This window comes from Pipistrellus kuhlii, unplaced genomic scaffold (assembly GCF_014108245.1).
Source record: "Pipistrellus kuhlii isolate mPipKuh1 unplaced genomic scaffold, mPipKuh1.p scaffold_m20_p_8, whole genome shotgun sequence".
Lineage (NCBI taxonomy): Eukaryota > Metazoa > Chordata > Mammalia > Chiroptera > Vespertilionidae > Pipistrellus > Pipistrellus kuhlii.
In genome coordinates, this window is record NW_023425584.1 from 18407781 (window position 1) to 18418734 (window position 10954).

Below are 10954 nucleotides of genomic sequence, written 5' to 3' on the forward strand. Positions count from 1 at the left end.
CCATGCCCTTGACTTTTCAGTGTAACCAGCACTGAGGGCCTGGTAACAAAGTGGCCACTGTCGAGCTCACTCTGTGCAGGTATTCTACATTATCTCATTTAACCATCAGTAAATTAAGTACTGCTACAGTTTTCATTTCACAGATGGAGATGCTGAGACTCAAAAATGTGGAGCATCTGGCCCCAGGTCGCCAAGCTAGGAAGGGGCAGAGCTGGGATTCGAACTGAGGGTGGTCTGCCTGAGCTCAGCACCTCGGTGCTGCACCGCTCTGTCTGGGACTAGAGGCACCAGGAGACCAGACGCACTCACATGGTGTGCGTGCCTGGCAGGTTATGGCACGATTATGGTAATAGAAGGACAAACAAAGCTCTTGGAGAGCCCACAAGATGGAGGTTGTCACAAACATCTGGGCAGGAGGCCAGGAGTCTGAGCAAGGGACATGGGAACAGAGGGAGGTGGCAGACAGGAGGGAGACGGCCTTGTGAGACCTTGGTCAAGTGCCTTGCTCTCTCTCAATTTACCCAGCTGTTGAGAAAAGTCCCTGGAATATCTCCAGAGCGTCCTCCATCCCTAAAAACCCTTGGACCCTGGGAAAACAAGCAATGCTTGGTGACAGCTTGGCTGTGAGCCCTGGGGGACTCTGAAATGTCCTTGGCCATCCTGGCACGGCTCAACTGCTGGGAAACAGGCTTGCAAAACACAGGGCCGGCCAGCATGCCTGGGCACCACTGAAGTGTGGGTCCTGAGGGGGCCACATTCCGCCTCTGTCAACCTTTCCACAGCTCCACAGCGGCAGCGCCACCCGGCTGATTCACACAAGTGCCCAGTGGAATGGCACTCCAGGCCTGCCCTGCCCCCCTGCCCTGTCCAGAGCCCTACATGCAACTCAGATCCCTCACTGTCACCCGTCCTTCAATGCCTCTCACTCACGTTCGTAAGGTGCCCTGGGAGATAGAGACAAGGGGTCCTGTAGGAGAACTTGGGGAAAATGTCTACCCCATCCCGAGGGACCTGGGCAAGGCAGAGGCTGCCCATGCCAAGTCAATGCAGATTCTTGGGTGGGGAAGGTCAGGAGAGTGCATCTTCCGGCCCTCCGTTCTCACTCCGGCAGGCGGAAGGGGCCCACCCTGAGTCTCCACACTAACAGTTGCTCCCTCAACCCACATGAGAAACATGCTCCTACTCAATCACCTTCCACCACCCACCAGGCAAAACCCTTCAGTCTGACCCACGACACAGGCTATGGCTCCAACAGCCGGCTCACCGGGTGCTGTGTGTGGCAGGGCCTTGGAACTGCTTTGTGCACTTTCCTCATTTAACTCTCACAGTGATCTGGATGCAGGTACTGTGGTTGGCCCATTTTATAGATGGGAACACTGAGGCTCAGAAAGGTCATGTCACTGGCAGAGAAAGGATTCAAACCCGTGTCTGGACTCTGGTTCTTGACCATGGTGCTGTGCGGCCTCCTCATTTGCCCCTGCCACCCTCAGAGGTCAGCTCAATGCTTCTATGTACAGGAGGGGAAACCAAGAGAAAAGGTAGCAGAGTCAGGACAAGGCCTCCCCTTCCGGGGCTCCCTGCCCTCCACCCCAAGGCGAACTCCACCCAGAGGCATGCCGGGCAGAAAGGCCGGGACCAGCTCCACAGCACCAAGTCCTCAGGACCTGCCTTTCCCTCTGTCCAGAGGAAGGAAAAGCAGGGGAGCTTTGCAAAGAGAGACCAGTCCTTGGGGCACAGGAGAGTCCTCCCAGGTACCCTCCTGGCCCCTGAGGAAATCGCCCTTCAGTAACAAGACAGGCAGGCCCAGGACAATCTCCCTACTCCAGGGTGAGCGCCAACCTAACACCTCTGACCTGAAATCTCCGTGTTTCTCCCCAAACCTGCCTGTCCTGCAGCCTTTCCGGACTCAGTAAATGAGAACACAGTCCTCAGGACAGAAACCATGCCATGGACACCCTCTTCCTTTCACACCCCACATTTGACCCACTGGCTCATCCTGCAAAATGGAGCCAGAGTGCATTCCCCAACCGTCCCCACATGGTGGTCCTCCCTCATGGGAGTGACTGCAGCAGCCTCCTGGCCAGAGTCCCGCTTCCACCTGGTCTCCTCTCTTACACGTACGTTGAAACAGATCTCTTACGAAATCGGTTTGGCTCAGTGGATAGAGCATCGGTCTGTGGACTAAAAGGTCCCAGGTTCGATTCCGGTCAAGGGCATGTACCTTGGTTGTGGGCACATCCCCAGTGGGGGGCGGGTGCAGGAGGCAGCTGGTTGATGTTTCTAACTCTCTCCCTTCCTCTCTGTAAAAAAATCAATAAAACAAATAAACAGATAAATAAATAAATAAAAGAAACAGACCTCGGCCGGCCCCTCAGCCGCTTCCCCTCTACTCCGACACAACAGCTAATGGGCCAGGAGGCCCCACACACTCCTCTGGCCCATTGCCCAGCAGGATGGCTCCTATTCCTCCTGCCCTGGCCACGCCAGCCTCCTCGCTGTTCCTCTAGCACACCCCGCACCCTTCTGCCTCAAAGTCTTTGAGATGCTCTTCTCTCTGCCTGGAATGCTCTTCCCCAGATACCCTAGGCTCCCCGTCTCCCTCCTAGACTTTACTGTCCCCATTCCAGGGGTTTCCAGGACCTGACACAGCAGAGCCACTCCCTGAAGTCACACTTTTTACTGCCCTTCCAGCCTATCTTTCTTGCAGGCACCTCTCACTGCATGATTAGTAGCTAGTGCTGGGCTAGTCTTTGTTGGCTTGTTGATTCTATCTCACCGCTACATTATCAGCCCCAAGCCTTGGTTTGTTTTGTTCAACGCTGCATCCCGGTGCCTAGAAAAGTGCTTGAACAAAGCAAACGTTGAAAGAGGGACTGCTGTTTCCTCGTTTAAACACACCTTTCGGTTTCTGCAGGCCCTGGAAGACAGGGTCACCTGAGGCCAATACGGTACTCCACCTGTACCTTCTGAAACCCAGACGGTTGTCCTATGAACAGTGCGGGTCAAACCTAACAGTTCACTGCGCGGGTCAGAACAGGACAATGACACTGGTCCCTGTCCAATGCCTGTGCCCACACTTCTGGCCACTGAAGGAGAACTTTCGAATCTGACAGCGGGGCCCACGGAGCGGCTCCAGCCACCAGCAGGGGCATGGGCCAGGCTGCTGCCCTGCCTCCCAGCCCCCAGAGCTGCCGGGGTCCAGCATCTACAAAGGCCGCCCCCATGCTCCCAGCAAGAGGAGGCGGAGGAGGGAAGCCCAATGCCACGCCTGCCCCTTTCCTGTTGTCAGCAGGACCATCAGAAGGAAGCTTTGTTCTCAGAATAAAGAGTGTGAAGCCCAGTGCCAGGCGGAAATGGGCACAGGCTCATAGCAACAGTTGAAGGAAAAATTAAAAAAAGGGATGGAGGATGTCAGAGGGGTAAACTGCACACCCAACCGGTTTCTGCTCTAGGGTGGCTGTCACATGGTGGCTTCACCTTCCCAGACCCTGGGACATCAAAATCAGACGATTGTCCCCACTGAGCGATCAGGCACCGGTCCTGCAGGGGGAGTGGGGACAGAGGAGTATGGCCTTGCCTGGGCGTCAGAAGACCTGGCGTCCGGGCCCGACTTTCCACACACTCATATGACATTGGAGGGTCCCTCCCTCTGAGTACCTCAGCTTACCCATCTGGGAGTGGCTTGTCCAGTCTGCACTTGAGCCTCAGTCTGTCTGCCAAAGGACCCACACAGCGGCGTGCCCTCTGTGTCTGAATCTTCCAGAGCAGGGGAGGCTGTACCCCAGACTGAAGGAATCAAAGGAGGGACAGAAATCTGCACACATTTTTTTCAAGCTTCCCAGGTTTTCTTGTACCCCGAGCAACTGTGACCTCTCCGCTAAGACCTCTTCCAGGAGGAGACATCTTAGCTGGCCTCAAGGGATGCTTAGGATTTCAATTAAGAGTGAAACGAAGCTCAGATGGACAGACAGCTGGATAAAGGGCTGACGGGTAAAGCAGGAACTCTAGAAGGAGAATGAAATAGAGAAAGGCCCGAAGGAGCAAGGGCGGGGGGAGCCAGTCCAGTAAACACCTGAAATGACCCTCCTTCCCGTCCTCTGTTCCCTCAGGACGCAGAGGACTGGCATCGTGCCTTCTGAAGGCTGCGACTCCAGCCTCCCTTCCACCCCCAACCCCCCGAGCCCCGGGAGAGCGCAGGGTGGGGACAGGTGCGGATTATGCTGCAGGAGACACTTTCCATGACTGTTTATCCGCAGCTTAAGAAGCTGTCTGGGTCAGAGGCTAAGCAGCCACAGCTTACATGGGAGAGGATTCGAGGGCCACAGGGCAGGCGGATCCAGAGCCTCTATTAAATGGACCTCCACAGCTGGTGGGAGCACTACTGCCACACCTTCATTCACAAAGGCAGCACTTATTATGCTCCTGCTGTGTACATCACCCTGAGCCTGAGCACAGTGTTTTGAGGGACACGGGACCCTCCACCACCCTCAAGAAGCCCACAGAGCAGACGGAAGAGGTACCATTACAACTCGGAGAGAAGCAGCCCGCGCCCTCAGGATAGAGAGTTGCAAACTCAGATGCGTAGAGGGCCAGAAAGATGGTGGAAGTGTGTGAAGTGGCGGATGGGGCTGGGGCAGCATGGAGTGTGTGTGCCTCCTCTCCAGTAGAGGCCACTGGAGAATGAAGGCTCAGAGTTATATGATCTTCCCATTTCGGAAGTAAAGCCAGAAGTTGGGATTTTGATGTAAAATCTCCTATTGTCCACTAGTTCAATTTTTGGCATGGGCCAAGCAAAATCTGCCCGGGGGGGGGGGGGGGGGCGCGGATGTGGCCTGCCCGTTTGTGACCTCCATTTTCTTAAAAGAGACAGAGAACAACGCAAGCAGGATGACTTCCCGTGCTGGCCTGGAGGGTGGGGAGGGCACTGCTGGGAGGAAGTCATGGGGTGGGGGGAGGGTATACCTGCTGGAACCACAGGGACCATGGGTCAAGGGCCTGCCGCCTACTGTCTGCCTTTCCCTGACTCTTTCTATAGAGTCCCTGTCTCCATTCCCAAAGCAGCACAAAGGCATCAGCCCCGTCTGCCCCCAGGTGGGAGGAGGAGGGGCCACCTGCCCTGCAAACCTCCAGACTAAATCAATTGGTGGCAAAATAGCACAGGTTCGATTTCATCCCTGGAGCTTGAAGAACAGGTCGGCTAATGCAACAGCTCCATCGGGGGAAGGGAGAGGAGGAGACAATGGGGACAAAGCGAGGTTGAGAGCGGAGTGCTGCCTGGCCAGGCGGCTGGTTACATAACCCTCCTTCAGGACAAAGCCATGGGTTCAAGGCTCGGCGTGGGGAGCTCAGAATGCAGAGGGAGTCCCCTCTTCCCCTGTCCACCCCACTCTCTGACCTTGCCCTGCAGTTCCTGGAGAGTCCCCCTCAGAATGCAGAGCCGGTGATGGAGACTGAGACCCAGGTGAGGCACTCAACAGGACTGCACAGCAAATTAGCAAGGGTGGGACCGAAACTAATAACAAACTTTCCCAGGCCCGGGGATAAGTCATTTCTGTCCGTTCTCTTATGGAAGTCTATTGCATCATGACTGTTCTTATTCCCGTTTTACCAATAGGGAAACTGAAGCTTGCGGCTCGCAGCGAAGGTGCTGGCTGGGAACCCAACAGTGGCCTCGGCGACCACTCCGCACCACGGTGCTGCACGGCCACCAGGCTGCTTGCTACCAGAACCACACAGCCTCCAGCAGCCTTCGCTCAGGCCTGCGGCCCAGGCACGCCACCCCTGCCCTCCTGTCAGCACTCTGGGGGAGGTCAAGCCCTCTAACAACCGGATGAAACCTGCAGGTTCCACAGAATAAGAATGCACAGAAATGCCACCCAATGTTCACGTGGTTTCAGGGCTCACCGATCTCTGCATTGGTGAGAATGGTGGGTCAAGAGCCTAAGACACATAGGATCAAGAGATAGGAGGCGGTTGAGGGGAAGGGCTCCCCCAAGTTCTCTGGACACCCCTCATCTGTAAGCTTGGAGCCCAAACTCACAGCTGCTTAAGTCCACAGACGTGAGCACAAAGCAGTGCTCAGGGCCGACTCATCCCTTCAGGACTGGGAGAACTGAATGAATTATGACACACAATAGCCCTTGCCTCTGCACCCACTGGGTGTGACTCGGAGCTCCCAGTTGCTGGGCAGGCGGTGCACAGCTGGGCCCCAGCATCTGGAGGGGATGGCACCACCGTGAGGACCATCCAGCCTCCTCCCCTCCATGCACGTCACCATCTAGTGGGCCCACCGCACTGTGGACCAGACCTGGCCTTTTTCCGAACCCAGCAGCTCTGCCCGTCTCCAAGGGGGAACCCCTGCACAGCCCCTGCACAGTCTCAGCCGGGCTTCCACGCCGGGGCCCTCAGAGAAGTAAGCCAAGACCACAGCCTCTTGCAAGACACCGGAAAACTCAGGCTTTTGTCCCAAGTCTTCTACGGCCTTACTGTTTGACCTCAAGCAGGCCCCTTCCTCTTCGGAGAGCCTCAGTCCCACCAGCTGTAAAATGGGGAGATGGCCCTGTCAAGACCTTTTCAGCTTCAGAGCCCGAGTCTAGAAACAGGTCCTGACAAACTTCACGGGGCCCTGGGATCGTGCTTCGGGAAGTTACATAAACATCCTCCAGAAAAACAAAAGTCAAACTTAAAGACTCTACTTTTTTTTTTTTTTGGATATCAAGAAGCCCTTTTTATAGTCCAACTTCCCCCTTCCTACTTCCATTGTTCCAAATATCCTCTGAGGACCGAGAAAATACATTTGGTTTCCGTCTGGGGTTTGGGCTTCTTGGCTCTCTTCCTCTTGGACGCTGCCCCACCCGCCTTGGCAGCCTTCTCCCCAGCACACACCCATCTCTGCCCCCCAAGCATTGCTCCGGGCCACCCTGAGGGCTCCAGCTACCCGGCCAAAGATGGGGGTGGGGAGCAGGGGCAGTTTTGGGGAAACAAGCCCTCTATGGTCTGAGCTCTGGGTTCTGGTCCCAATGTGACGCCATGTGTGGGCCTGTGTGGGCAAGTCCCTGCTCCTCCCTGGGCCTCAGTTTCCCGCTAGGAAGTGAAGAGGAACATTGTGTCAGGAAAGCCCTTGTGCTCCTGCGCAATACCTTGGCAGAAAGGAATAGCAGGGTAGACAGCGAGGGGGCTCTGATCTTGGCCCCACACCCTTCCTGCTAGAACCGAGAGATCCACTTTTTTCTCTTATTTTACCTCCTGCCCTCAGTGTGGGGCCTGGGACCCAGCACTGAGCCTCTCTGTGCTCAGACGGCCCATCCATAAGACAGGAAGAGGGCAGTGTCAGCAGAGGCCCAACCTGGAGGCTTGAGCCCTAACCACTCGACCCAATCCGCCAAGCCTGGCTCACTCATTTGATAGGAGGTATACACCCACCTCTTTAGAAAAGCAATCCCCACGGCCCTTTTCCCAATGGGATCATGCTTCGAAACACCCCTACAGAATCCTACAGAATCCCTCCATCTAACCCGATGGCTAGGCAGCCTCAGTAGTTTTATCTACAAATGGGGACAATACCAGCGCTTGCTTTATAGGATTATTCTGCGGATTACTCCAGATACGATTACATGGAAGTGCCTAACAAGCACTGATAAGCTCCCAGTAAATGTCAGTGGCAATTAGACGATCACCATCATTAAAATTATTGAGATGCCTAAAACCACTAGACTGGTGACGGCTAAGGCCCCTGGGCCCTCTCGTCTGGCCACTGTAACCACACACGCATGCTCACACCGCACACCCCCGCCCCCAGCACACAGCTGGGTCTGAAGCACGACCCACACTCTGCCCGACCAGCTCTGGCCCCGGCCCCAGAACACACCAGCTTGTCCCTGGCATCCATCCTTGCTCCTCACAAAACGCCCCCCACTTTCAAATCCCCTTCCTCACGTGGCCCTAGCACTGTCTCCGGTAATTCTGGGGATCACGGCATCACAAGATTGTTTGCTGGGGTCGGAAAGTTTCTACAAGATGGTGGCTCCTGAAGACAGAGTAGCAAGAAACCAGGCTTTCCTCTGGCTCCCCCACATTTGCTAGGTGTCTGAATATGTTTACAGCCCTAGGAGAGAAGCATCAAAAAAATTTTTAACAACTAACCAGTGTTTCTCCAACTTTAGTCGCATCAGAATTGCCTGGAGGTCTTAAAATAGGCTGCTGATCCTGGTCCTCCCTCTTCTCTCTCGTCGCCCCCTCTGCCCCCCCCCACATCTGTTTCTGATTCAGTAGGTCTGGGTGGGGCTGGATAATTTGCCTTTCTAACAAGTTTCCAGGTAATGCTGATGCAACTGGTCCAGAGACCAACTTTGAGAACCACTAACTTAACCTGCAGGTGAATCAGGGAGAGCTTCTGTGAAGAGGTGATGTGGACACTCCCACAAAAGCAGGAGCTGCCCGGGAGTAAGGAGGGGAGGAGGAGAAGCTGGGCAGAGGGTGCAGCACGAGTGAGGCCCGGCAATGACTGCATTCGTTTCTCCCCCGGCCTCTGCCTGGGCAGGCAGGGTGAACCAGAGGTGGCTGCAGCTGCGCAATGACTACAGCAAACCTTCACCGACCGCCACCCTGGACCTGCCCCGACAGGCCGATCCTTGGCCGGCCCAGGGGTGATGGGAATCCACGCCCCGCTTTGTGGAGCCAGACCTCAGGTCTGAACCAGGCCAGTCACCACCACGTCTCCACCACGTCCCAACCACGTGAGGGCCAGGATTCTGCCCCCACCTCCAGACAACCTGCCATCCTGGCTAGCTCTGCTGGTTCGTTTCCTCATTTCCTCATTTCTGGTGCCTCCTCTGGCTGGAGCAGCCCCTCAGAAACCAGCAGCCCCTGACAGTAACCCCCCAAGTCTGAACCCCTCCAGGCCGAGCTGTGCCCCTGGCTAAGACTTAGCTATCACATCTGCTAAAAGAGGATGACGCTGTGCCTCTCTCCTCCTGCTGTTGGAGGGAGAGAAAAGTGAGCTCCTCAGTCAATAACATCACCGTCAGTATAACCACCACCATAACTAAGCACCTTCCCGCGTTCTCTCTCTAGGCGCTGGGAAAGGGGGACAGTTATGGTCCCCTTTGTACTCGTGAAGAAACTAAACAGCTTGCCCCACATCCCTTAAGTAGGAAGTGGCCCAGCAGGGATTTGAACCCAGACTGGCCTCTGCTGCTGTCTGTGTCCTAGACCTAAGTCACCACCACCCTCTCCCCCTTCCTAGGGCACCGGGAGAGTGGGCAGGAGGCCTTTGGAGGCTCCGCCCTCAGTGCACACAGTCCGGGCCTCGGGTCCCTGGCTTGAGGGCAGCCCAGGCCTGCCAGCCAGGTCATCTTCTCTGGCACACTGTTTGAGACACCGTTCAACATGGCCTCCAGTCTGGGCTTACAGAACTTGAGCACCTTATCCTGAATGAAAGGAGAGAAGAGGAAAAACAGGTGTGACAAAGAGCAGAAATCCTGCCAGGCTTCCTGAGTAAGGCCAGCAGCTCCCATACCCCAGGCAGATTGCCCCATCTCTCCGGCCTCAGTTTCATCACCCAAACAAGCTTTGGGACAGAAAGTTCAGGAACTCAAACTCCTGGGAGCCTTCCCTTTATTTGGAAAGAACAGATCGCTTCCTAGATATAAACAAACAATATTAACAACCACTGTTATCTTTAACAGATCCTAGTACTGGGCCCTTATTGTGATCTGCTTGTCCTCCCTAGCAAAGCAGGATTTGAACCCAGGACTTTCTATTCCACTCTGCAATGCTGCCCACCTCTGCTGGGGCAGATATGGGCCACACCCAGCCCTTGCTGCCAGGGCACGGAGCCTAGGGAAGATGAGACATGTTCTTGAGGAACCAAATTCAAAGCCAGGTGTGTGAAGGGCCCGTGAGAGGGCCAGATAACAGGTTCTGCACACATAAAGCAGGAAGTGGGCAATGCCAGCTCTGCGGAGTCAGGAATGACTGCATGTAGAGGTGACACTGGAGCTGGGCACTGGTGGGAAGGATTTGGGGTGTTGAGGGGAAGTGACTAGGGTGCCACATCCCCGCTATTAGCAGGGATGTGGAGGTGGCAAGGGAAAGGGAGCACAGAGGGAGGGAGAGGAGGCAGCCAATGGGAGACAGGGCGCTTACCTAGCCAGCCACCTCCCATACCTTGCCTTCCAGTAAATATGATACACATTTTAAAATTCAATAATTCCAATCTATAGCTAAAAATAAAACAGGTAATAAAACAAAGGGTCAGGAAGCAACTTACTAACACAAACTAGTCTCCATCTAGAAGAGTACTTCATCCTCAATTTGACTCCTTTGATGACAGACAGACTAGCCTTGAGGCCACATGGTCCAAGACAATCATGTCCGCCCCTTCCACCAAGCTCCAAACCTCCCAAGATCAGCAGATCCTGCTTTAGCCTCTACTTCAGAGAAGGGGATTACCCTGCCCCCAACCCCTCCCACTCCTCACTTTCAAACCTTTCCTCCAACCCCTGCTGATTCAGCCTGATTCATGATTCAGCCTCATTTCCTCATATTTGAGGAAAGAGAAATTGAACCCATTTCACAGATTGGGAAATGGAAGAAAAAGGTCAGTCCTCTGTGAAACCAGCCTTGCCAGTGCAGGCTCCGGTGGCTGATCCACACATCCTGAGAGGCCTCTGGACAGCAGACTGGGCAGAGTATATTCCACCGGGCAAGGACTCTCCCAGGCGGAGCCCTGCAGGCCTGGCATTTATGAGGAACCTCCCGAGATGTGCAAGAAGGGGCAGTTCTGAAAAGCTGTGAGAAAAGCAGGGTGGAAGTGGGCCAAGCGCCACCCCAATGCTAATATTCTAGGGTAAACTGGGAACTGAGAGGTCACCCAGGCCTGATCCTCCTGGTACATGCTGCCTCCGCCTCTCCAGCTCTCCCACTTCTCTGCAGACCTTCGGGGATGGGGATC

At 55.1% G+C, this 10954-nt stretch overlaps 1 protein-coding gene across 3 annotated transcripts in view; it reads right to left on the reverse strand.

The window, feature by feature from the left end:
- Window positions 1-10954, reverse strand: part of NDST1 (N-deacetylase and N-sulfotransferase 1) — a 52074-nt gene that overhangs the window by 36976 nt on the left and 4144 nt on the right. The gene's annotated exons all lie outside the window — the stretch shown is intronic.